At 45.2% G+C, this 21,847-nt stretch overlaps 1 protein-coding gene across 8 annotated transcripts in view; it reads right to left on the reverse strand.

The window, feature by feature from the left end:
• The window catches only part of Pknox2 (PBX/knotted 1 homeobox 2), a 277,182-nt gene that overhangs the window by 101,293 nt on the left and 154,042 nt on the right, over positions 1–21,847 (reverse strand). For 3 of the 8 annotated variants that reach the window (XM_058575289.1, XM_046432800.2, XM_058575285.1), the window contains exon 3: positions 10,580–10,686. The exons of 4 other annotated variants lie outside the window; for them this stretch is intronic. The gene's annotated coding sequence lies outside the window, so the exon portion shown is untranslated. Of the gene's footprint in view, positions 1–9,421; positions 9,537–10,579; positions 10,687–21,847 lie in introns of all 8 variants that reach the window. One more of the 8 variants, XM_058575286.1, reaches the window with a different exon arrangement.

Consider the following 21,847-nt stretch of genomic DNA (forward strand, 5'->3'; position numbering starts at 1 on the left):
GGAAAAAAGGGTAGAGTGCATGTTGGCTGTAAAGAAGAACAGCATTTGCACTCTTCTCAGAGAGGTGGTTTGTACTTTCTCCTGCTGGGAGGCAGGGGGATTGCAGCAATGACCTCTGATGGGTTCCTTCTGCTGAAAAGCGGGTGCTGCTTTGTCCCAGAGGGTGTTGTTAAGGTCTTATGGTTCATGCTCACCCACAGGTGGGTCCTTGTTTTCCCAGCGGTGTTTGCCTTACTTTCCCTTTTTCTGCCAGGAGACCCTTCCCCTGTTGTACCCTAGAAACAGAGGTCCCGGGTCTGGCTGCTGCCCTGACAGGGAGGGCCTTCCTTGGGCCTGTTGCCCCAGTTTCCTGCCCATCACTCAGGCAACTCCCTCACCTAGGGAGGGGAGTCTGCCCTCTTTTTCATCTCCAGTTCCTTTATGTCTAGCCAAACAAACGTGAGTGGGAGAGGTGGGGAGGCACAAGGAAAGCAGAGAGCTTGAGGCCTTTGATTCAATTATTTTTCTTTTCTTTTAAACATCCAGGCAGCTTCAGAGATCAGGGACAGAGGAGAGCCCTCCGGGTCTTCCTCAGGGTGGCAGTGAGGGTGGATTGCCAGGGCCGTGGGGAGCCCCTGCAGGGCCCTCTGAGACACTGTCACATGCTTCCTTGTCTGTACACACAGAGAGAAACAAATCTAAAAATGAACCTGGGGACTGAAGTCCCCCTCGACAAACCCGATTCCCAGGTTTATTATTATTTGTTGAGAGCTGACAGCAGCCGCTGCTCAGGAACTGAGCTGAGAAAACAACCCAGGCCGGCCCCTGAGGCTCACAACTCAACGGAGACAGACACACAGCTCAGACGCTGGGGAGCCAGGATGAAAGAGCCAGGCAGCCTCCTCCCTGCTGCCCACCTGCCTCCCTCCCCTTCATAAGTCTCTTCTCTAGTGCAGGGCACTCCCCGGGAGCCGGAGCCTGGGAACCGAAGTTTGGGCAGAGAGGGGCTGGGGCAGGAGCCACAGAGGGGAGACCCTGAAGCCCATCCACTCCACCCCCCGCAATGATCTCAGAATCTCCTGGAACCAGAGGATCCTAAAATAGTCAGCCAGTCCCCTCTCCACTCTGAGAAAGGCTAAACCATATCCTCTGGGTCCCAATTTTTTAATTGGAGAGAAAAAAAAGCAAAATAAAACATAATCAGCAGTCAGTTATGGAAACAAGTGGTTGGTCTCTGGGCTAGGCTCAGGTTATTACTGCAATCTGCACGTTCCTAGCAAATGGATGCCCTTCCCTGGGGCCTTTGTGGTGGTCCCCCCAAAAAAGTGGGGAAGGCTGGGGTAGAGTCCACAATAACTCTATCAGCTGGAGGAGGGAAGGCTGTCCAGACAGCCCCCTCCACCCTTGGTCCTCACTGCTGTTGGAACAAGGGCAGGTGCACTGGTGCTGGGCTCCTGATCCACCAAGAAAGTCAGCCCCCAGGGAAGGAAGGACAATGGCCACGTTGTGAGAGGAAGTGACGATGATCAGTGAGCCCATCCCAGGGACCCTCAGATTCACACTGCAGCTGAGCAGATGCGCCCTCTATTGCCTCACCCAAGCTGTCTCCTCTGAAGCTTTTCTTATTCCCGAGGAAGGTGTTCTGTGTTATGCAATCTCCTCATCAAAATTTGGCTCCAAACCCTACTCCTCCATGACAGTTTCTTTCACTTTCCACTCCGGACTGTCCCCTCCCTCAGACCCTTGCACAGTCAGATGTGGGGCACCGTATGTATGTTTCTATATTAAGAAAAACCTACTCCTCATCCACACATCTTATCTGGCCCGATGACCACTATGCTCCCCAGGAGACAAGGTACCTGGCACCTATGGTGGGAAAGCATATGCAATAGGACTCCCCCCCCCCCCCATGGAGCCTGAAAATACACATGCACAGAGAGTGACAACTCAGTTTCTTTGGCTGACTGTTAAAAGGTAAAACAAACAAATCTGGGTAGGACAACCCTTCAAGTCCCAGCAGCCATTTAGGCCTCAGTGAGAATGACTTTATTAGTCCCTTTCCCTGAAGTGAATTTTGATGGGCGTGAGACAATAATAGTGAATTAATAACAACGTCATTTATTAGCCCTCACCTGGCACAAGGCACGATGCTCAGCTCATAAGGATAACCTTGTTTATTTTTTTTGCCAACCATATGGAGTCAGCATTATAATTGTTCCTATTTGTGGATGAGAAAACTGAGGCTTAGAGAGGTTGAGAGAGTTTCCAGTGTTAAACACCATCTGATTCAAGACTCTTGAATGTGTAGGGTGAAGGCAGGAAACACCAGAAAAGGAATGAGACCCAGAGAAGCCAAAGAAGTGCAGACAGGGCAAAACTGATCATGAAAACAAGCTGCCAACCTTGACGAGCCGTCTATCATACGCTGTCCTTTGACTTTCACCCGAACTAAATTTCTAAGAATTCTGTTATATGGACACCACTAAGTGTGTTCCACGTGCCACTTGCAGGCTTTTGTATACGGTCAATGCACATGTCTTTTATACCTTCCCACACTGGGGCTGCTTCAGTTTCTGTCAGTCCTGTCATCCTGTACAGCAGTGTTGGTCCAAATTTATGTAAATATTTTATTGCATTCTGCTCTTATTATTTAAAAAACGGAGTGAGTGGGAGATAGAAAAATGAAAGTGCTGATACCAGCAAGAAGAAGTAAGGGGCTTGGAGACATAATACTACCAAGACGAAGATGGAAAACACCTAGCGTGCTGAAAGCAGCAAATCTCGAGTCTCCGTCACAGACTCACTGGACTGTGTGTTCAATTAGGAAGGGAAAGAACAAAATTAAAGAATAAACATGAAATGACAGAAATGTCTGGTTGGAGAGCGCATCTCAAAGGCGATGTGTCATTGGGAACATGGTCATGTGTCTTAGCTGTCTGGGAGCACAACTCTGGGAAGGAGCTCTATATGTCTGAAAACCGGGCTGCTTGTCCCAGATCCTGCACCCAGCTGCTCAGGGCCAAGGCTCTGACTCACTTTGACTGGGAACCGTTAGTGTCTCCTTGACAGCCTGGACCAAGATGCCCTGTGGGGGCCCAGTAGGGTAGGGTGGGGTTGGGTGGGAGGGAGCCTGCAATGAGCCTGCTCTCTGTAACTGTCTCCACTTGGCCTTTTCTCTCCACCCTACCCCTGGCTTTCCAGGGACCACCCACAGCTGCAAAGAAGTCCCTGTTCTAGAATGAAATCTGTCCATGACTCACAGGCGAAGAGGCACCTGGCTCTCTCTTCGGAAAGCCTGTCCAGTTGAGCAATATTCATTTTTCGTGTCAGGGCATTCCTTCCTTAGGAAGTGTCACTCCTTGTCATATTTCCCTAGGTTCTAGCTTTCTCCTTTGGCTGAAGCCCCTTCCTGTGCCGCTTTCTTTCTGACCCTTCTCTTTCCTCAGGCCAGTGAGATTCTAGCAGCAGGGGTGGCCAGTGAAGACATCCTGTGGGTCTGCAATAGAATTTTATTCACAGTCTCCAAAGCAAGCTGTGATTAGGAAAGAGCACCAGAGCTGTGTTCTGCCGCCCACTGGCCCCTGGCTGCTTCCTGCAGCCTCTATCTCCTCAACCTCCAGCCTTGGGAAGGGTCTGTAGTTCTCTGGCTTCTCCTAGGGAAACCATTCGTCATTTCCTGGCCCTTCCAGCTGGACCAGACACAAAGGAGATGTGTTTCGTATTAGCAGAATCTTTAAATACTAGAAACTTGTCTGAAAAGTATAACTTGCATAGAACCTTAATCATGACTTTTGCAATGACAACTCATTTCCTATCATTATGGTCTCCATGGAAAAGAAAGAGCCCTGCCTTTCACACAGAATCTTTGCGGACTTGAAGTTCAAGATTGTGCCTCTACTTTCCCCTTCTTCATTCTCTTGGCATACCCCCACTTACCATGCTTTAGGGCAAGGAGCAGGGAGATAGAAGGAGAAGACAATTTTGCACAGTGGCCCTCAAGGACCAATTAGGATATTCCAAGTTAGAACAAATCCTAATCTCCTGGGATCTGAGCATTTGTTATTCTGGATCTTCTGGGGTCAGGCTGCCCAGGGAAAAGGAACAAAGAATCTCAACTCTCCGATCTAGAGGTTCTGTCCAGAACTGGTCTGGGCATGTGGGAAAACTGCATGGGAGATGTCACCAGGGTGAGGAGGTGTAAACAGGATGCTCATCTGAGATGACTCTCCCCGGGAAAGTTTCCCAAAGCTGGGGCATAGCCCCACTCTTGGCAGGCCCCTGTGTTCTTTCGTCTCTTTTTAGGGTCTAGCTATCTCTGGCCCAGCCTCTGTTTTGGAACACTGGGAGCTGTGTGCATGTGAGCTGAGAAGTGTGGGGAGCAGGGGGGTGGGCAGAGGAGAAGCCACGAGGCAGCCCATTTCAGAGTGACTGGAAGGCCAAGGGGAGCAGTGCCCAGTGGGGACAGACACAGATACTGGCGAGATGGGAGTTCCTGGAAAGGGTCCACAGTGGGAAGCTGGCTGTAGTGGCTGCCCTGATCACCTGTTTTCTCTTTACTCTGCTTTTTCCCCACTCCAGGAGTCTGGGACGGATTATCAGAGGACCAGCAGAGCTGGGAGATTCCTGAGCAGTCATGAGGTCTGACATCTTCCCTGGACCAAAGAGGAAACTGACCCAAGTTAGCAATAGGGTCCTCTCTAGAATTTAAGTCCCAGGGGGAAAACAGCCATCATTGGCCACGTGCTGGGCCCTGTGCTGGACTGTGAACATTCCAGAAGGAGAAAACAGACACTATGGTGGGAATGAGTAAAGATAACAAAATGAAAACTTCGCTGAGCTGAGGTCAGACAGGTGACTTCAGATTTAAAAGGACCCCAAAGACTGAGTAAGAGAAATGAAATGAAAAGAAAGAAGAAAATAGAGCAAATCTACACCCCAGTACCTAGAGGTAAAATTTCAGAATTTTAATGAGAAAATAAAAGTTTCCACAGATTCTCATTGCAAGCCTGGAAATAAGACGGGGGAACAACATCATCATAACCGAAGGAGAGGGGCTGGGGATGGAGTCCACTGGCAGTCCTCTTATCTAGCACGTCAGAGGCCCTGAATCCAATTCCACGAAAAAAAGAAAAGAAAAGAGGAAGATTCGAACCTGGGATTCTGAGCTCAGTCAGATTATCAACCAAGTGTGAAGGCAAAAGAAGAGTCACATTGGGCATGTGAGAACTGTTTATTTCCCACTCATCATTATAAAAAATAGCTAGAGGTGGTATTCCAGCAAAACAAAGAAATGCAAAGAGGAGGACAGTATACACACAATAAGAGCAGCAACTTGGTTTGACCCACAGAAAGAAAAATCCAGAGGGAATGTGGAGGGGGTCATCATTCCCTAGTGCTCAGAAAGTTCCATCACAGCAGCTGGGATCGCAGTGACGGGACCCATCTCCTTCCTCAGGCAAATCACACTGTTTGGTTATGTGGTTGAATAATATTTCCATACCCATAGTGGGTTTGATGCTTTTTAATAGACTTTCATTTTATAATCAACCCCTCACCCGAATGCAGAGGTAACTAAATTTATATAACAGAATATAGATCTTCTAAATCTTAACAATGTAAACAGAGTAGATATTGTTGTTATTCTATTTATAATGTATGGCATATAACATAATAATATACAGTATAACACATACACTGCATATAGTAGAAAGTGTGTTATATATAGTATTTAAGTATTATATGATATAATTTTGTGTAATATATGAAGTATTAAACTTTATATAATAGTATATAGCATCATATTATAAGATATGATATTATATATTTTTGTGAAAGATTGGAAATAAGAATATGGTGGAGCAATATCAGCAAGATCAAAGGGAAAGGCTGGGTATGGTGGCACATGCCTGTAATCCCAAGGACTCAGGAGGCTACGCAGGAGGATCACAAGTTTGAGGCCAGGCTTAGCAATTAAGCAAAAAACCTTATCTCAAAAACTAAAAAGGAATGGGGGGTATAGTTCAGTGGTGGGCTGTCCCTGGGTTCAATTCCAGTACCAACCACCATAAAACAAAACTAAAGACAAAACAGTTTTAAACCTATAGTTGTAATACATGTATGTGTGTGGGGGTATATATATATATATATATATATATATATATATATATATATATATATATATATTAATATATAGTATTACATACTATAATACTCCATATTACATATTATAATGTTTAGAATATACTACATAATATGTGATACACAGTAAATAGTATAGTATATAGTATTATATATAACTCAGTATTTTATATATATTGCATATTATTTAGTATATTTTTATATTAAGATTTAAAATATATACTTATATTAACACAGTGTCTATTACACAATATTATGTATTATATAGTATATTATATATGTGGAGTATATAATATATGATATATACTATATACTAAAAATAAATGATAGCAATTATTTATTTTTAGTATACGATATGAAAAATTATCAAATTCATGCAGATTGGAAGGGAGAGAATGTATGGTAATTTTCTGAGCTTTCATAGCAGGGAGTTAATATATTAATATATACATTAGGAAAGAGGAACTGAAGTATTATTTAGCACAGTAAATGTTGGCTATCAAGTAACCAGAACACAGATGCTTTCCTGTGTTGAAAATGCAGGGGAAAGAAAGGAGACCTTTTATTTTATATCTTTACACTGTTTCCCCTTCTGTAACACATACTTATAATTAAAAAAAAAAAAAGCTAAAGTAAATAATTTAAAATCCAAATAATAAAAACACTATACAGCAATTGAAAATAATGGGAGTAGATCTACTTATTTTGGAAAACAGTCCCTCATATAAACTAGGTTTTTAACCTAGGTTTAAAAAGTAACTTTTTGAACAAAGAAATGATAAATATTTAAGAAGCAGTGAGTGCCAAAAACACTGATTTAACCATTGCACATTGTGTGCATGCATGGAATTCTCACACTGTACTCCATATATTTGTACAATTATTATGTGTCAATTTATTGAAAAGCAAGTTTTTAGAACAGTGTGTGTGTACATATATATATAATTTTTGTGGGTGTGCACACTAGACAAGCGCACCATGACTGAACTGGCCCCCAGATCCCCAAACCATAACACTTAATTATGTTAAAATAAACACCAAAACTAAGACACAAACCCTGTTTTCAAGAGTCTCCTTGACTGTGGGCCCCTTCTGTTTTCCCTGCACAGGTCACATATCTACTTCTGGAAACTATTCTCTTCTCAGATCTTCCTAAGATGTGTGACTCTTTCTGCAGTGGGTAAGAGCTATCTTGTGCATGTTTCTGGTAACAGCTGGGAGTTCTTGACTGTAAGTGTCAGTTCAAAGACTGGCCTGGAGGTTGCCCAAGAGATGAATAGCTTTATACTCAAATATTTGGTGGAGGGGAGCTGAGTGGGGATGAGTATCAGAGGCTACAGAATGTAGCTCAGGAGCTCCTAGTCCCCTGCTCTCATTCACATGTAAGGAACATACATGGGGCCAGGAGGAAAGATCACCCAGTGGAAGTAGTGTCCAGGAAAGAGATAATTTGGCTTGTTAAAAAGCAGAGTCAGGCAGAGACCCAGTGAGCATGGAAGTCTGAGCCCCAGCCTGATGCCAAGCCCACAGGGAATCCTATGGGGAGAGGGGAGGGTGAGAGGGGGGTCCCTTCAGGAGCTGCTCAAGTAACCTGCCCCAGACCCACAGCCAGCAAATGGCAGTGCTAGGATCTAAGCCAGATGGTTGAGATTCAAAGCCTGAGCTTAGGCAGGAATCAGAGGGCTCAGATTAACACGTGCTAACTCATTGATAAGAAGAACAGTGTTGTTCCCAAACAGGGACACGGCACATGCTGTTCCCTCTCTGAACCCTAAAGAAGGAATCAGCCCCTTTTCACAATACTTGGATATCCAGCTGTCTTGACTGGCTCATGGGGACTAGGATTCATGTTTGCTCAATGGGACTTTGAAAATTCCCACCTGGGAGGATACCGGCATTGGATAACAACAGTGGGGGCCCCTCTCGCCACAGCTCTGAGCACTGATAGAGTCTCCTGTGGACACAGAGAACTGAACATGACTTGGCTCAAAGAGATGGGTCAGGACCCTGCATAAGGCAGGGAGGAGGAGAGAAGTTAGGGTCTAGAAGTCTTAGTTTTCCATGTCCTCAACCCTATCTCTGTCCTCTAACCAACATCAAAGGCACATTAATGTTCCTGGCCACCCCTCACAGCTGAGCTGGCCCAGGCCTCCTGCTGTTCCTCTCTGGGAACTTTAGCCTCCCTCAGTCTCAGGCTTTTGGGGCGGCAGGGGGTGGGGGCAGGCAGGCGGGCCCAGGAGAGTATGTATGTCAGTTAAGGTTTGTCGTTCACACGTGGAGATCATTAACGAGACTTATTTTTAAATTGTAATTGCAAAATGTAAATGCTCCCCAAACTGATGTGTAATTGCTACCCCCTCCACCCCAGCCCTTCCCCTCTGGTGCCAGCTTTGCAAGGAGAGAATTAGAAAATAAAAAGGGGGTGGATTATGTAAGCAAAACGATTTTAAAAAAAGAGAGCGAGAGAGCTAAGAATTTAAGTGAGACAGCTGGTGGCTTCTCTGATTGCCACACATCCAGCATTAGCTGCAAAAATCGTCCTTGCCGATTACACCCATCCAAGCAATAGTGTCAACTGTATTTAGTCTCCAGGAGATACCATATTGTCACTCACTTGGAAAGACAGTGCAGTAGTCAGCGAGTGTATGGGTGTTGGGGGACTGAAGGGGCAGAGGTCAAGGATATGTTGGTAATATTGTTTCTACTGCATCCATGGAAACCTTCCATTCTCCAGAAAATCACAATCCATGGCAAGAGCTAGCAGTCAGTCAACATATTTGCTCAGTCTACCATGCAGGTGATGGCAGGGGCATGTCCTTTCTCCTGGGCACAGGTTGGCCTGTTGGAACCCAGCAACCTGAGCCTCAGCCCTGAGAGAATAGAGCACCACTAAGTAATTCCAAAGAAAGAGCCTCATTTCCACTTGGGTCCTGGAAAAAGTCACTGGACTTGGGTAGCAACGTACTCATTCTGGTTTACCGAGTGTATAGCTCTTGTCAGGCTTTTCTTTTTCTACTTGCCCTTCACTCTTTCTCAAGCCCTTGTCATAGCTACTGTGTAGAATAAACTCTGCAACATCACTGTGCACACAGGCTCCAAATGTTGCAAAAATTGTCAGCTTGTCCCCCAGATAGGATTGCCCAACTACACTTAGTCCAGTCTTGACCCCTGTAGATGACCTTCCCTCCAGAGGCATAGCCCGCTGGACCATGGTGACCCACCACCCCCCACTCCCTGCGCTTAATATACCTAAAACACAGAACTCCCCTGAGAGGAAGCAGAATTATTGCTGCCATTCTCTTACTTTCAGGCATGGGGTCCTCTATGAACATCCATAGCTTAACTAACCCCCTGCTTGGGGAGCTGGACGCAGGGACATTCACCTTTGTGGCTAGCTTTCTCTCTCTTCCTCTTCTTCCCTGCAGGGAAACCGGCTTTAGTGATAGAATTTAGCAATGATTACTGTCCCCAAAAGGAGGGCTGATGAACTATAAGGCCATGATGGCCCTAAGACATCAGGGAAACTTAGAGAATCATGGGCAGAAGCCTTTGGAGTTGGGGCTCAATCTTACCATAACAGATCCTGCCCTTATCAAGACACACTGGAAAGAAAAAAGGATTGGTTTGGATAACTGGGTTTCCAAAACCTTGGCTAACTGATACATAAATCCGTGAGATTCTTAATCCTTAAGGGGATTAAGAAAACCAAAAAGAAAAAAAAAATCTTACCTGATAAGAGGATCAAATGAGGTTCTCTATTCAAAATGTTCAATACATTCTAAAGAACTATTTCTCATAGTTCATCAGAAATAAATGGGATGATTTATTCAACATTCATCAAAAACACTTGGGGTTGCCAGGCACAAGTGTTCCCAGACACTTGGGAGGCTGAGGCAGGAGGATTGGAAGTTTGAATTTAATCTGAGCAACTTAACAAGACCTGACTAAAAATAAAAATTAAAAAGGGCTGGAGATGTAGTTCAGTGGTAGCACACTTGGGTTCAATCCCCAGGACCATGAAAAAAAAATCTGCTTGGGCTTAGGATACAGATCCATGAGTCTTCATCTGACTCTCAGAACCAGAGTCTGACTGTGAGGACCAGGAACTGTGTTTTTCACTGGCACACCCAGATGACCTCAGGTGGTAATACTTGCTCAGAGAGTTGTACAAATGTGATCATCAATATGGATGTAAGCAATACCCCATCCCTCTGTACCAACAACTCATGGAACTGGCAGAAGAGCAGAGTGTACAGGGAGGAGGGCTGGCCCTCGTCCTCAAGGTGCTAAGAAGGTAAAACATAAAGATGTAGGGAAAAAAAAGCACAACAATTTACTGCCAAAGATTGTCCATGCTAAGTGTCAGCTCAGGTGATCAACTGATCCTAGAGGCTTTAGAAAGAAAAAAAGTCTGCCTGGGGGATTTAATTTTTGTGTTAAAGGACAGAAAAGCATATCTTACTGTTGGGTGATCCTGCAGCCTCTGGGATGGTGTTCAGGAGGCTCACTCCCCTCCTCCTCACTTCCAGCTGGGCCAGAAATGCTTCCTGTCAGCTAAAGCCAGAGCACCTACAAGCAAGGCAGAGCAGCTCTCAGCAGGGGTCTCAGAAAACAGGGAACTCAGGGCTCTACTCACTGGCTTCTTTCCCTCTCCCAGGATGTGTTTTATTCCAGAAGGTATAGATTCTATTTCCTCTACTATATTACCCTTTCAACTCTTTCTTTAGCATGATTGCTGAGCAAACCCCCCCCCCCCCACACACACACACACACATACCCGAGTCATTTTGAGGCCCAAACTGTGTCACAGTTGTCAGTACCCTGTTGCTACCTGCAGCCCTCTCCCCAAGCTGCGGGCAGCACTGGGAAGAGCAGCAGGCAACTTGTTCTGAGACTAGTGGAACTCACAGGAAGGGGCAGCAGTCATAGCTCTTTCAGGTATGCAGATGAACTTGCAATCTACATGACTAATGAATGGCAGGCTTTGGCTGGGGGTCTGGAGGGACACTGGTTAGGTTCATGGTGGGTGGGAGGGTGCTTGAGGGTGGCAAGGAGGAATGGGCCAGAAGAAGTGGAGGCTCCAAAGTAGCTTTGGCCACGAGCTGTGGCCCCAAAGTAGCTTTGGCTTCACAACTTACTTAGTTGTAGATTAAAGTTAATTAATTTTTTTTCTCAATAATTGAAATTAACTAAGGTGTTTGCATATGGAGGTTGGTTGGTCAGCCCTGTCAAAAGGTCAGGCTGGACACTTCCCATCAATTTCTCCTTGTTGGACCAGTTGCTAATTTGACTCCAAGGAGGCTGTATATGGAGTCCAGACGGCAGGGTCACTGGAGTGCTGAGCTGCTCCGGGACCTGGGCTATACTTTAAGGGCAGCATTAGGTAGCACCTCCAGCCCAGAGCCCCGCCCTGCACATGCATCTTTAACATTCACATTTCCTTCCTAGTTAACACCATCTTGGTCTCTCTGTAAAAACACATTTGCACCTTGATAAAGAATGTCATTAACTAGTGACAAGACAACAGGAGGAGCAAAGCAGTAGCCCACACTGGGAGCTGCAGTGGGGAGATGGAAATGTATACATCTATCTGAGCAACAAGGCTTTCCCACCGTGTGTGTGTGTGTGTGTGTGTGTGTGTGTATGCACACATGTGCACACATCACTAGGGAGGTGAGGGTGGTAGAGAGAGAGCATCCGGAATCCTAAGGGAGATTTGATTCCCAGTCTCAGGAGAGAGGCAGCTGGGGTATGCTAGAAGGATGGGATGAACTGAGAGAGCTCCAAGGGCAGAAGGGGAGCTCATGCATCTCCATTAACAAATGTTCTCTGTATTGAAAGAAAGTCTCCTCTTCCCTTTGCCACACCCCAGACTCCTCCCAAGAGGAGATGAAGAATGTTGAGACACATTTACAGTCACCCTTGGGGACTGCCTGCTCTGGGGTAGCCACATGTAGAAGCCAAACAGATCAGAGCCAATGGAGAGGGTAGGCACTGTGAGTGCCAAATTCTGATTCACTCCTTGCATTCTGCTCTTCCTCCATGGGACCTTGTCTGTGGACTTTGTGAGGACTTCCTGGTCTCTGGCAGTGCAGACTGCAAACCAAGGAGAGACATCTGACTCTTCCCTCCTCCAAGCCCCACCTAATTTTCACTTCCATCACTATCACTTCCCATTCCTTTCTAGTTAGGGTTGAAGATCATCTTTCCTCCTTTCCATTCAATCTGGAGAGGGAGCTCCTCCCTGGTGTGGTGGTCACAGCCTCTCCTTCTCCCTACCATCAGCCATCCAGCACATCTTCACATGATGGCTTCCAGACTGAGCTTCCCAGGCAGGGGATATCATCTTCACTCATCAAGGACCCCAAACACACCAGGCATGGCCAGCATAGCAGTGAGTACTCACTGTCCTTCATGGGCTTACAGCTGGGCCACTGTGGGCTCTAGGCTCTTTGGTGCCTCCTTGCTCATAGAAGGCATTCAACTGAATTAGACCAAGTGCATCCTTCTGAGTGCCTGTGGTTGGCCCTGAACTGCCTTTTGGATTCATCTTCCACCCTGCACCAGGAGTCTCCTTATCCACCATCCAAACACAATGACTCTCCATACTTGTCCCACAACTTCCTGCTGCTCTATATCTCTCTATTTCTACCTGAGAAGATCCTAGCCATTCTTCAATATTTAACTCAAACAATCTGGCAGCTACCTCTATAACCAGGAGTAATTTTTCCTCCTCTGTGTTTCCAAGTGACATGCTATTTGACCTCTGAAAGTTCTTGCCACATTCCATCTGATGTTCTGGTTAATCTTATATGCCTGTCATCCCTTTCTGAACTATAAGCTCCTTGTGGGCAGAAACCCTAATCTCCTATCTCTGTGTGGAACATTTTAGTCTACAAAGCACCTTCATGTATAACATCTTCTTTAATTCTTAAACTTTAAAAGGAGGCATTTTAACACAATAATTTTTAGTACCTTTAAAAAATAACACATGCTTATTGTAGACAATAGATTAACAAGAGGAAAAAAGTTAGTTGTAATCCTACAGAATGAAGATAACCACAGTTAACATTTGGAGTAAAACTCTTCTTTCTTGAAAATAGTACTGTATTATAGTGTTCAGTAACCAGCCTTTCATATTAGGCAACATATCATAAATAATTTTCATGTAATGGAAATATATATTATAATTTTAATGGCTACATAGCACTGCATTGGGGGATGTACTGTAAGTGTTCAAATGTTTATTACATAATGCTTTGTTTCCAGTTTTTGCTATTAATAAATATTCTTGTAGTTTGTTTTTGCTCCAGACTTGATCATTTTTCCTAGGGTAGGTTTTTAGATGTGGTTTTGCCAAGTCCAAAGATGTGTTCATTTTAAGGAGTTTTTACAAATTACTCGTGGGAGGTCACACTCATTTATATCCTACTAGCAGCATATGAGAAATGCCTTTTTCCTTGCTAGACAGTTGTTTCCATTTTATCAATGTGGATAATGAGGCTTAGGAAAGTCAGGTTTAGACTTGTCAAGGAAAACTGCCACCAAGGTGGTATATCTACTGGCCATAGATATTTTGTTTTTCCAACCTCCACTATTCTCTTTGTTCTTGTACTTCTTAATAATCCAAAGAGAGTACTTGCAGTTGTGAGTGCTAAAGCAATGTTGGGCTTCCTGAAGGGGACAGCAGAGGTGGGTGTGCCCTGAGTGGCAGGTGGGCCGTTCCTAGGAACTTTGCTAATGTCAGCCTCCCCTACCTGGTTCTGGCTGTCTGGAAATATAGCAGATGAGAGAGTTGTTTTGGGGTGGCATTCTACTACTTCCCCCTCCTCTCTCCTGGAAAGGTGCAAATGGCATCAATTTAGCCCTAGTATATTAAGAATCTTCTATGTATGGGAGCCTGAGGATCCAAAGATCTCTCTCTCTCTCTCTCTCTCTCTCTCTCACACACACACACACACACCCCTTTTCTCTCTCTCCCTGTCCTCAAGGTGCTCACTGTAGAGTCAGGGAGATGGATGGATAGGAAATCATTGTCACCTCCCATGTGCACATTATGCTGCTTTTCTGTCTCACCGTTCCCTCCTTTGCTAAAGTCTGCAAAGGCAAGGGCCGGGGACAAGGCAGGGTCCTTCAGCCTCTGTCTCTTGTCTTGCCTTTTGTGGCCCTAAGGGGTCAGGACTCCCTCCTGTTGTCCTGCATCAGCCACATACTCCTGTCTTTCTGCTCTGCCTGCACTTCTGCCCACTCTCACCCCTGAAACAGTATGGAGGAGCTGGAACTCCTCAGAGAGGAATCACACCAGTGTTAGGGAAGAGAAGCCAACCCGCTTCCCACTCAGGGATTAATAAAATGCACATTAGCGAGAGGAAGGACGATCAGAGGTGACACCAGCATGCCCCCGCACAGGGCGCTGCTTCTGGGCTACAATATACATAGATTTCTCCTTTCCCAGAACTGACATCTAGTGAGTTCCACTTGTTTCCTTACAGCCTGGAGAAAGCTTCAAGGCAGAAATACAGCCTCTAATCTCCTTTCTGTCACTGCCAGTGATTCCTCTGAGCATAAGGAGGGCAACACACATGTCAGAAGCACCGAGGAGAATGAAAGACAGTCCAGGATTGGTGGGGGTGGGGGGACTGCCAGTGGGTGGCTGCTGTCCTTCCTACTCAGCCCACCTGCCTTGCTCTGGAAGAGGGAGGCCTGGGTGCACCTTTTTAGATGGGGGGTAAAGACCCACCACCATACAAAGTCCTTCTCCTCTGAGAGGCTAACAGGCAGCTGCAACAATGCTGCCTGGGGCTGGGCTTGAGTCCACTTGACAGATTGATTGGCAGGGCCAGGCCATGGAGGCAGACAGAAGGACCAGGCCCAGAGTGACCTGATGTGATAACCCAGATGTTTCAGGGGACAAGAAAGAAGCAGGAGCTTCAGATTGAAGATAAAGTCCCTTTTGTCCCTACTCCTTCCCCAAGAAATGGAGTGGCTCCACTCCCAGCACTTTAGCTTGGATCAGGCACCTCTCTGCCTGTCCAAATTCATTTTCCTGGGCACCCTCTGATGGGCCAGGCAGGCTTCCCTAGAGAATGCCTTTGCCTGTTTGGCCAGGTGCACTTAGACCTTGAGACCTTTCACAGATGTGTAGGACAGCTTCTAGAATCTGTGGCCAGAGGCCCAGGCCACTTAAGGCACAAACAACTTTAGGGAAGTAGCTCCAACTGGTATCTTCCCCAGGAGCAAAAAGCACCATGGTCTTTGTCCTGATCAGCTTGAGGGCCTTCAAAGAAACTGCTCTCACTCTGGAGCCCAACCACGGGCCTCTTCGATCACAAACACAGTAATTGAAATGTGGTTTTCCTGTAAAGACTCTCCAGGCACTTCCCCAATCCTGGGCATCTGTGAGAATCAGGTGAGCGAGCAAAGGAGACATGCTGGCTAGTACCCGCTCTGCCACAATCGTGCTCTGTGACCTTGGACAAAATCCTCCACTAGTCTGTCTGAATTCTGTTTCATCAACATCCTTATCATTGACCTTCATCATTATCATCTATAAACAGAAGCTGGGCAGGCTTTAGAAAGTAAGATAATGCTCAGTACTAAATGTGACATTCTTCCATCCTGTTCTCTGATGATTCTTGATCAACTATTGAACTCAACCATCATCCTTAGGAAAGCATAGAATTTCACCAGGGCAATGAGGCTGACCTCCCAGAGACCAGGCTCCAATCCTGTAGTAAGAAAGGAGCTCCTTAAAAGCTAATTAACACAGAGACTGGTTTAAACTGTTTGTCCTCTGCACAAAAGTCTAAAATGCCTTGCCAGGACCTAAGAATTTCAAAATTTCTTAACCTCCATTCTTCTTCCTAATCAAGCTGGACCTTCCTCTCTTACCTAATCCCCTGCTACTTTCTAATCTGAATCTTTCTCCAGCTGTGCCAGGATGCCATGATCCCAACACCAAGCACACACCATATTTGAGCTCTCTGTCTCCACTCTGGATGGCTTTGTGCTCCCCTTTCTTCTGTGCATCTGGCTCCTATCCTACCCCCAAAGCCCAGTTCTCTGCAGTTGCAAGATCTTCCTCTCATACTCTCCACCCTATGACTAGTCCTTAATCTTACTCCATTTTCTGATCTTCTGCTCTTTGTGTTAAACAAAACCTCCTCAACAGTATCACAAACTTTTGAGGAAAAGACCTGCATCTTTATTTCTCCCATACCTCCATACATACTAGGTTTGTTCTATGCCCATGTAGATCATCAGAAGTATCATTCTTGTCACATAGAGAGGAGCCAGATCAATGCTGAATCAGTTAAGAGTTTGCCTACTTAGTTATTATTATTCATTGCCAAAGACCTTGTAATTCTCTATGTTTCAATATGTTCCTGAGTTGAGAGCTTTTGACTGCACTAGCATTTTATCAGATGCTTCCTGCACTAAATATTAGTGACGTGGTGAATGTGGCAGAGAGAGCATAGGGGAGTGAGGTCAATCAAACTTGGATTCAAATGCTAAGTCCCTGTCTTCCTCACTGTGTGACCTGTATGTCTTATAGTAATTGTTTTCCTATTTCTGTGAGATGGGAACAGTAGTTCCTAACTCACAGTGTGTTTCCCAGGATTCTCTGACTTTGCATTGCGTACGTGATATGCTTAGCATATCGCAAACGACTCTGCAGTGACACAGACTAAGTCTTCAATAAATGGTGACTATTGTCATTAAAGATAATGGTAATGATTGTAGTAGTCATATGTTTAGGTCTTGTTTAGTAAAATCCTACTCATCCTTCAAGAGTCAGCTCTCCAGAGCTGTGTTTGAATAGCCACCCTTCTCCATATAGGGTAGTCTTTCCTTCCTTTCTGCTTCCCCAATAATTGGGACCATTTTTATGATGAAGCCCAAAGTTCTCATCCATGAACTACAGGCTGCCTCATTCAGTTAGACCCTCTGTTTCTATATATGTCCTTCCATGAAGCTCCAAGCTTCCAAAAAGCAAGGACTGGGTATTCCCACTTTGTGCTAACATCTCTGGCCCCATCAGGCTCCATGTGTTTGTAAAATGGGGGAATGGATGGATGAGCAGGAATGCCAAAAGCAGTCAAAAGACCCAGCCAGAGTATAATAAGACACAAAGATTGTCTGGAGAAACAGGCTAAGGGGAGAGGATGGCGATCAGAAATCTACCATGGAAAGTAAATGTGCCTTTTAGCTCAGTCAAACCCCTGTTTTGAAGAAGTCCCTTTACTTGCCCAGCAGGATTTTCTTTCTTGGGGAAACCTTCAAACCCATCAGAAGACTTTGCTATTGAAAATGTGTGAAGCCCTGCCTGTCTCTACCCTCCTTACCCCAGTCTCTTCCTCCCACTCCTCCCTGTGCCATTCCTTTCCCCAGCAGTCAGATCTTTCAACCTGAGTCCCTGCTCCCTCCCCGCACCAGGCTGCTAGAAGACCCTGGATCCTGAGATTACCAGAAGCAAAAGAAGTAAGTGCAGGGGCTGGGATTGTGGCTCAGCGGTAGGGCACTCGCCTAGCATGGGCAGGACTTAGGTTCAATCCTCAGCACCATTTAAAAATAAAGACATTGTGTTGTGTCCATCTACACCTAAAAAAAATAATCGTTAAAAAAAAAGTAAGTGCATCCTGGTACCACCTAACTGTTCTTTTTCTGTCCCCACCCCAGCTGCTGTGAGCTATCTTTCCCTTCCCTCCATCTCCATTACTACACCTTAGCTTAGCAGTAGCCTTCTAAGCCATCCCTCTGCAGCCTGCCCGACACTTTGCATGGCAGCCATAGGATGGTTCTGGCACTTATCCCACCAAACTGTGATTGTCCAAGTACAATCTGTCTACCCCACTAGATTATACAATCCTAGATGGAATCTCAAACCCATATGGATCTCAGAATTGGAAGGGATGGGGCTGGTAAAAGGATTTCATATATCTCCCTAGAGCTTAATATGTATTTTGTATGTATTAGATGTTCAATAAATATTTGTTGGATAAAGGGACAAACAAATGTATGTTTAGCAGAGGACATGCAAGGTGTATGACACATCACATGTGTGCTCCTTCACAAGGAACTCTCTTATCTAATTTCTTATTAATCCTTACAACAATCCTATGAAGTAGGTATTATTAGTTCCACTTTTCAAATGGGAAAACTGAGGTTAGAAAAGTTAAGTGACATGTTCACAATCCCTAAGCTAACTGAGGGCTGAAGTGAGAGAGCAGAATTCAGGAATTTTATTGTGGCTTTCTTGGCACAGCTCCCTGGCACATGCCCACCTGCCCATCTGCCCAACTGCCCACCTGCTCACCTAGCCAGGGAGAGATGTCAAGAGGCTGAACTGCTTCTGTTCTGCCTCACTTGGGAAATAAACAAGAAGAATTTTTCTTCTCATCATCTGGTGAGTCGGTGACATTTCGTTTGACAAAGAAGCTAGGAAAAGCCTCTCCTGGGACTAGTTTTGGGACCAGGCTCTGATAATATTGCTTTATTGAAAAGAGATGCTAGGAACTGAGCTCTGGATGGCCTTTTACATGAAGTAATTTATGCAGGAAATGAGAAAAATATATTTTTTAAAGAAACACACATTGATCTATTCATAGTCACAAAGACAGAGAAGGAGGACAAAACACACACACACACACACACACACAATCCCAGAAACACTATCACAGACACACAAAGGCACAGTTTCCAGTTCATGTTCATGGTCAAGTCCACATACAGTAAGAAACCAAAGATTCCCAATCCGATGGACACAAGGACCAGGGACATGCCCACTTGCAAAGCAGTCTGACGGCCCTGACTTTTCCTTCCACACCTTCCAGGGGACATTGCAATTTCCCCCACACCTGTAAATTTCAGTCATTAAGAAATGCACAGGAAGCACAGCATTGAAGAAATTCATCTTTCTGTGCTTCCTGTCCTTCTCAGGACCTCTCCCTTCTGTTGATCACACTTCCTTCACGTGGAGATGGTTGCCAATCTGATGACCTGCCGCCCAAGGCACAGCTCCACTCAGGAAGATTTACACCCTGTTTCTCACGGAGGCTCAGTCATCGCCTGCTCCTGAGGACAGCAAAGGAAGGATAACAAGGAAGGGAAATGAAATGTCTATAAAATTCTAATTCAGATGCCACTCAGAAATGGATCTCAGAATTGGAAGGGATGGGGCTGGTAAAAGGATTTCATTTAAAATGCCTTTTGCCTCAGGCTGTTGGGAGTTACAAGGATATCTGAAAGCCAGGAATGCCCTCCCAGCCTTGGAGATTTTGACCAGGGCTCAGAGCAGAGCTCAGGATCCCTGTTCTTATCAGTATCTGAAAATCCAGGAAGGCCTAAAACTGTACTGGGAGCCAGGACAGCTGGCTTCCATCCACAGCTCCCTGTGTCAATACCTCACAGCTCTAGGCCTCAGTGTTTCCATCTACAAAATGAGAAGGTTAGGAGTGGATGGTCACTTTCACCATGGTCTGTATCAGGGTCCACCTTGCAGCCTGCTCAACACTTTGCATGGCAGCCATAAGATGGTTCTGGCAGCTTAGAACAACCCATTTCTCTTAGCACTTATCCCACCAAACTGTGATTGTCCAAGTACAATCTGTCTACCCCACTAGATTATACAATCCTAGATGGAATCTCAAACCCATATGGATCTACCCTCCTTACTCCAGTCTCTTCCTCCCACTCCTCCCCAGTGGTCAAATCTTCCATCCTCTGAGTCCCTGCTCCCTCCCCCCACCAGGCTGCTGGAAGACCCTAGATCCTGAGATAACCAGAAGCAGAAGAAGTAAGTGCATCCTGGTATCACCTAACTGTTCTTTTTCTGTCCCCACGCCAGCTGCTGTGAGCTACTTTTATATGCCGCTGAGCCTGTGAGAGGACTTATACATCCCAAAGCACGCCCAACCACATTCATTAAGTTCTTATTTATGTTTCACAGTGACTGTGAGTTTGGTGGTGCTAGAATCAATCCACCCATTATATAGACAGAATAATCAAAATAGTAAAGACTTAAGTGCCTTGGCTAAGGTCACAAAAATAATCACTATTGATTCAAACTTACATGAACTCAGTCCCATTTTAAAAACAAACAACACAACACACCTTGAAAACCCTGGAGTTTCCACTAAAAAATATCTTTTTCCTATTTACGGACCTGCCTCCATGAGAGAGCTCAGGCCACAAGGCAGTCCTCTTTCCTCACTGTGGCTCCCCACTTTTCTCTATGTCAGACTTGTTCTCTTTCTCTTATTAAAAAGATTTAACCTTCTTTTGGCTATTAAAGGAGAGGTCCAGTCTGAAAGGGGAATGATAAAAAAGAGAGAATTAAATTGTTATTCACTCATTCAACAGATGTTTATTGAGTGCCTGCTATGTGTCCATAACTGTTCACAATTGTGAAGAGATGTGATCAAAATCCCAACATTTTGAAGGCTTGCCTTCTGATTGGTATAGGGGTGAGGAGCAGTAAAGATAATAACCAAGATATATAAATAAAATGTATAAAGTCAGCCAGGTACAGTGGTACAAAAAACCCTAGCGGTTTTGGAATGCTGAGGCAGGAGGATTGCAAGTTCAAAGCCAGCCTCAGCAACTTAAGGAGGCCTGAAGCAAGACCCTGTCTCAACATAAAAGAATTTAAAAGGTTGGGTTACAGCTTCAGTGGTAAAGTGCCTCTGGGTTCAATCCCTGGTATTAAAAAAAAAAAAAAAGGGAAATATCACATTGTGCCCTAAAATATGTACAATTATGATGTGTCAGTCAAAAAAGTTAACAATTTTTGATTTTTCATATCATGGATTTTGTTATTAACTTTTATCTTTAAAAACTGTTCTGAGTTTTTGAATGTGCCCTTAAATTTTGTGCCTAAGGTGAGTCCTAGAAGACCCTGCTTCGTGTTTTCAGTTAGCATGTACATATGCAGCAACTCTGTGGCGGGAAGAGAAGGGGCCACATCCATAAATGGAGAAAGTCACTCAGGAAGAATGAAGGAGGCCCTACAGACCAAACAGAGAAAGGCGGGCAGGACATCTTCTTGGGACAGGAACTTGATGTGACTAGGGGAATCTAAGCACCCTTCCTCTCCTAGAAACTTACAGAGCTGGGCTTTCTGCAATGTGGGGAGAATCTCAAGTTGATCTATTGGGATGTTCAATGGAAAGGTGACTGCTCATTCTGGAGGTCTTGGGGCCACAATGGTGGCGACAGATAGCTAACTGCTCCCTTTTCCAGCTCCTCAGTCAAGCTGTGCTACAATGCTTACGCACCAGAGGCACCAGAGACCATGGGGAGTTCGGGAGTTCTAGCAGGGAAGATGTAGAGGATCCACTGGGCTCTGTCAGGATTACACCTTTTCATGTAGGAGCTTGGGCCTCATTGGGGTGCAATGGGCAAGGTGGTTGTTACTTGCTTTCAAACCACGGGAAAGGCAGATAACAGTTCCTTGTCACTGTGTATACTTAAGAGAGGGTGAGGTTTCTCGGCACCCTTAGAATGACCAAGAGACTTGGGTATGGGAGGGGAATATAGAACCATAGGGAGGATTCTGCAAGGACGGACCTGCCTCCAGGAGAGGGCTCAGACCACAAGGCAGTCCTCTTTCCTCACTGTGTCTCCCCACTTTTCTCCAGCATCCTTCATACCCCCACAATAAATCCTAGAATCTCAGATCATCCATTTTTAGTCACAAAAAAAAATTTAAAAATAAGATACATTTTAGGGC

Source organism: Marmota monax, unplaced genomic scaffold, assembly GCF_021218885.2.
Source record: "Marmota monax isolate L192 unplaced genomic scaffold, Marmota_monax_Labrador192_F-V1.1 WCK01_AAM20220418_F8-fsc00062, whole genome shotgun sequence".
In the NCBI taxonomy this organism is placed as follows: Eukaryota; Metazoa; Chordata; class Mammalia; order Rodentia; family Sciuridae; genus Marmota; species Marmota monax.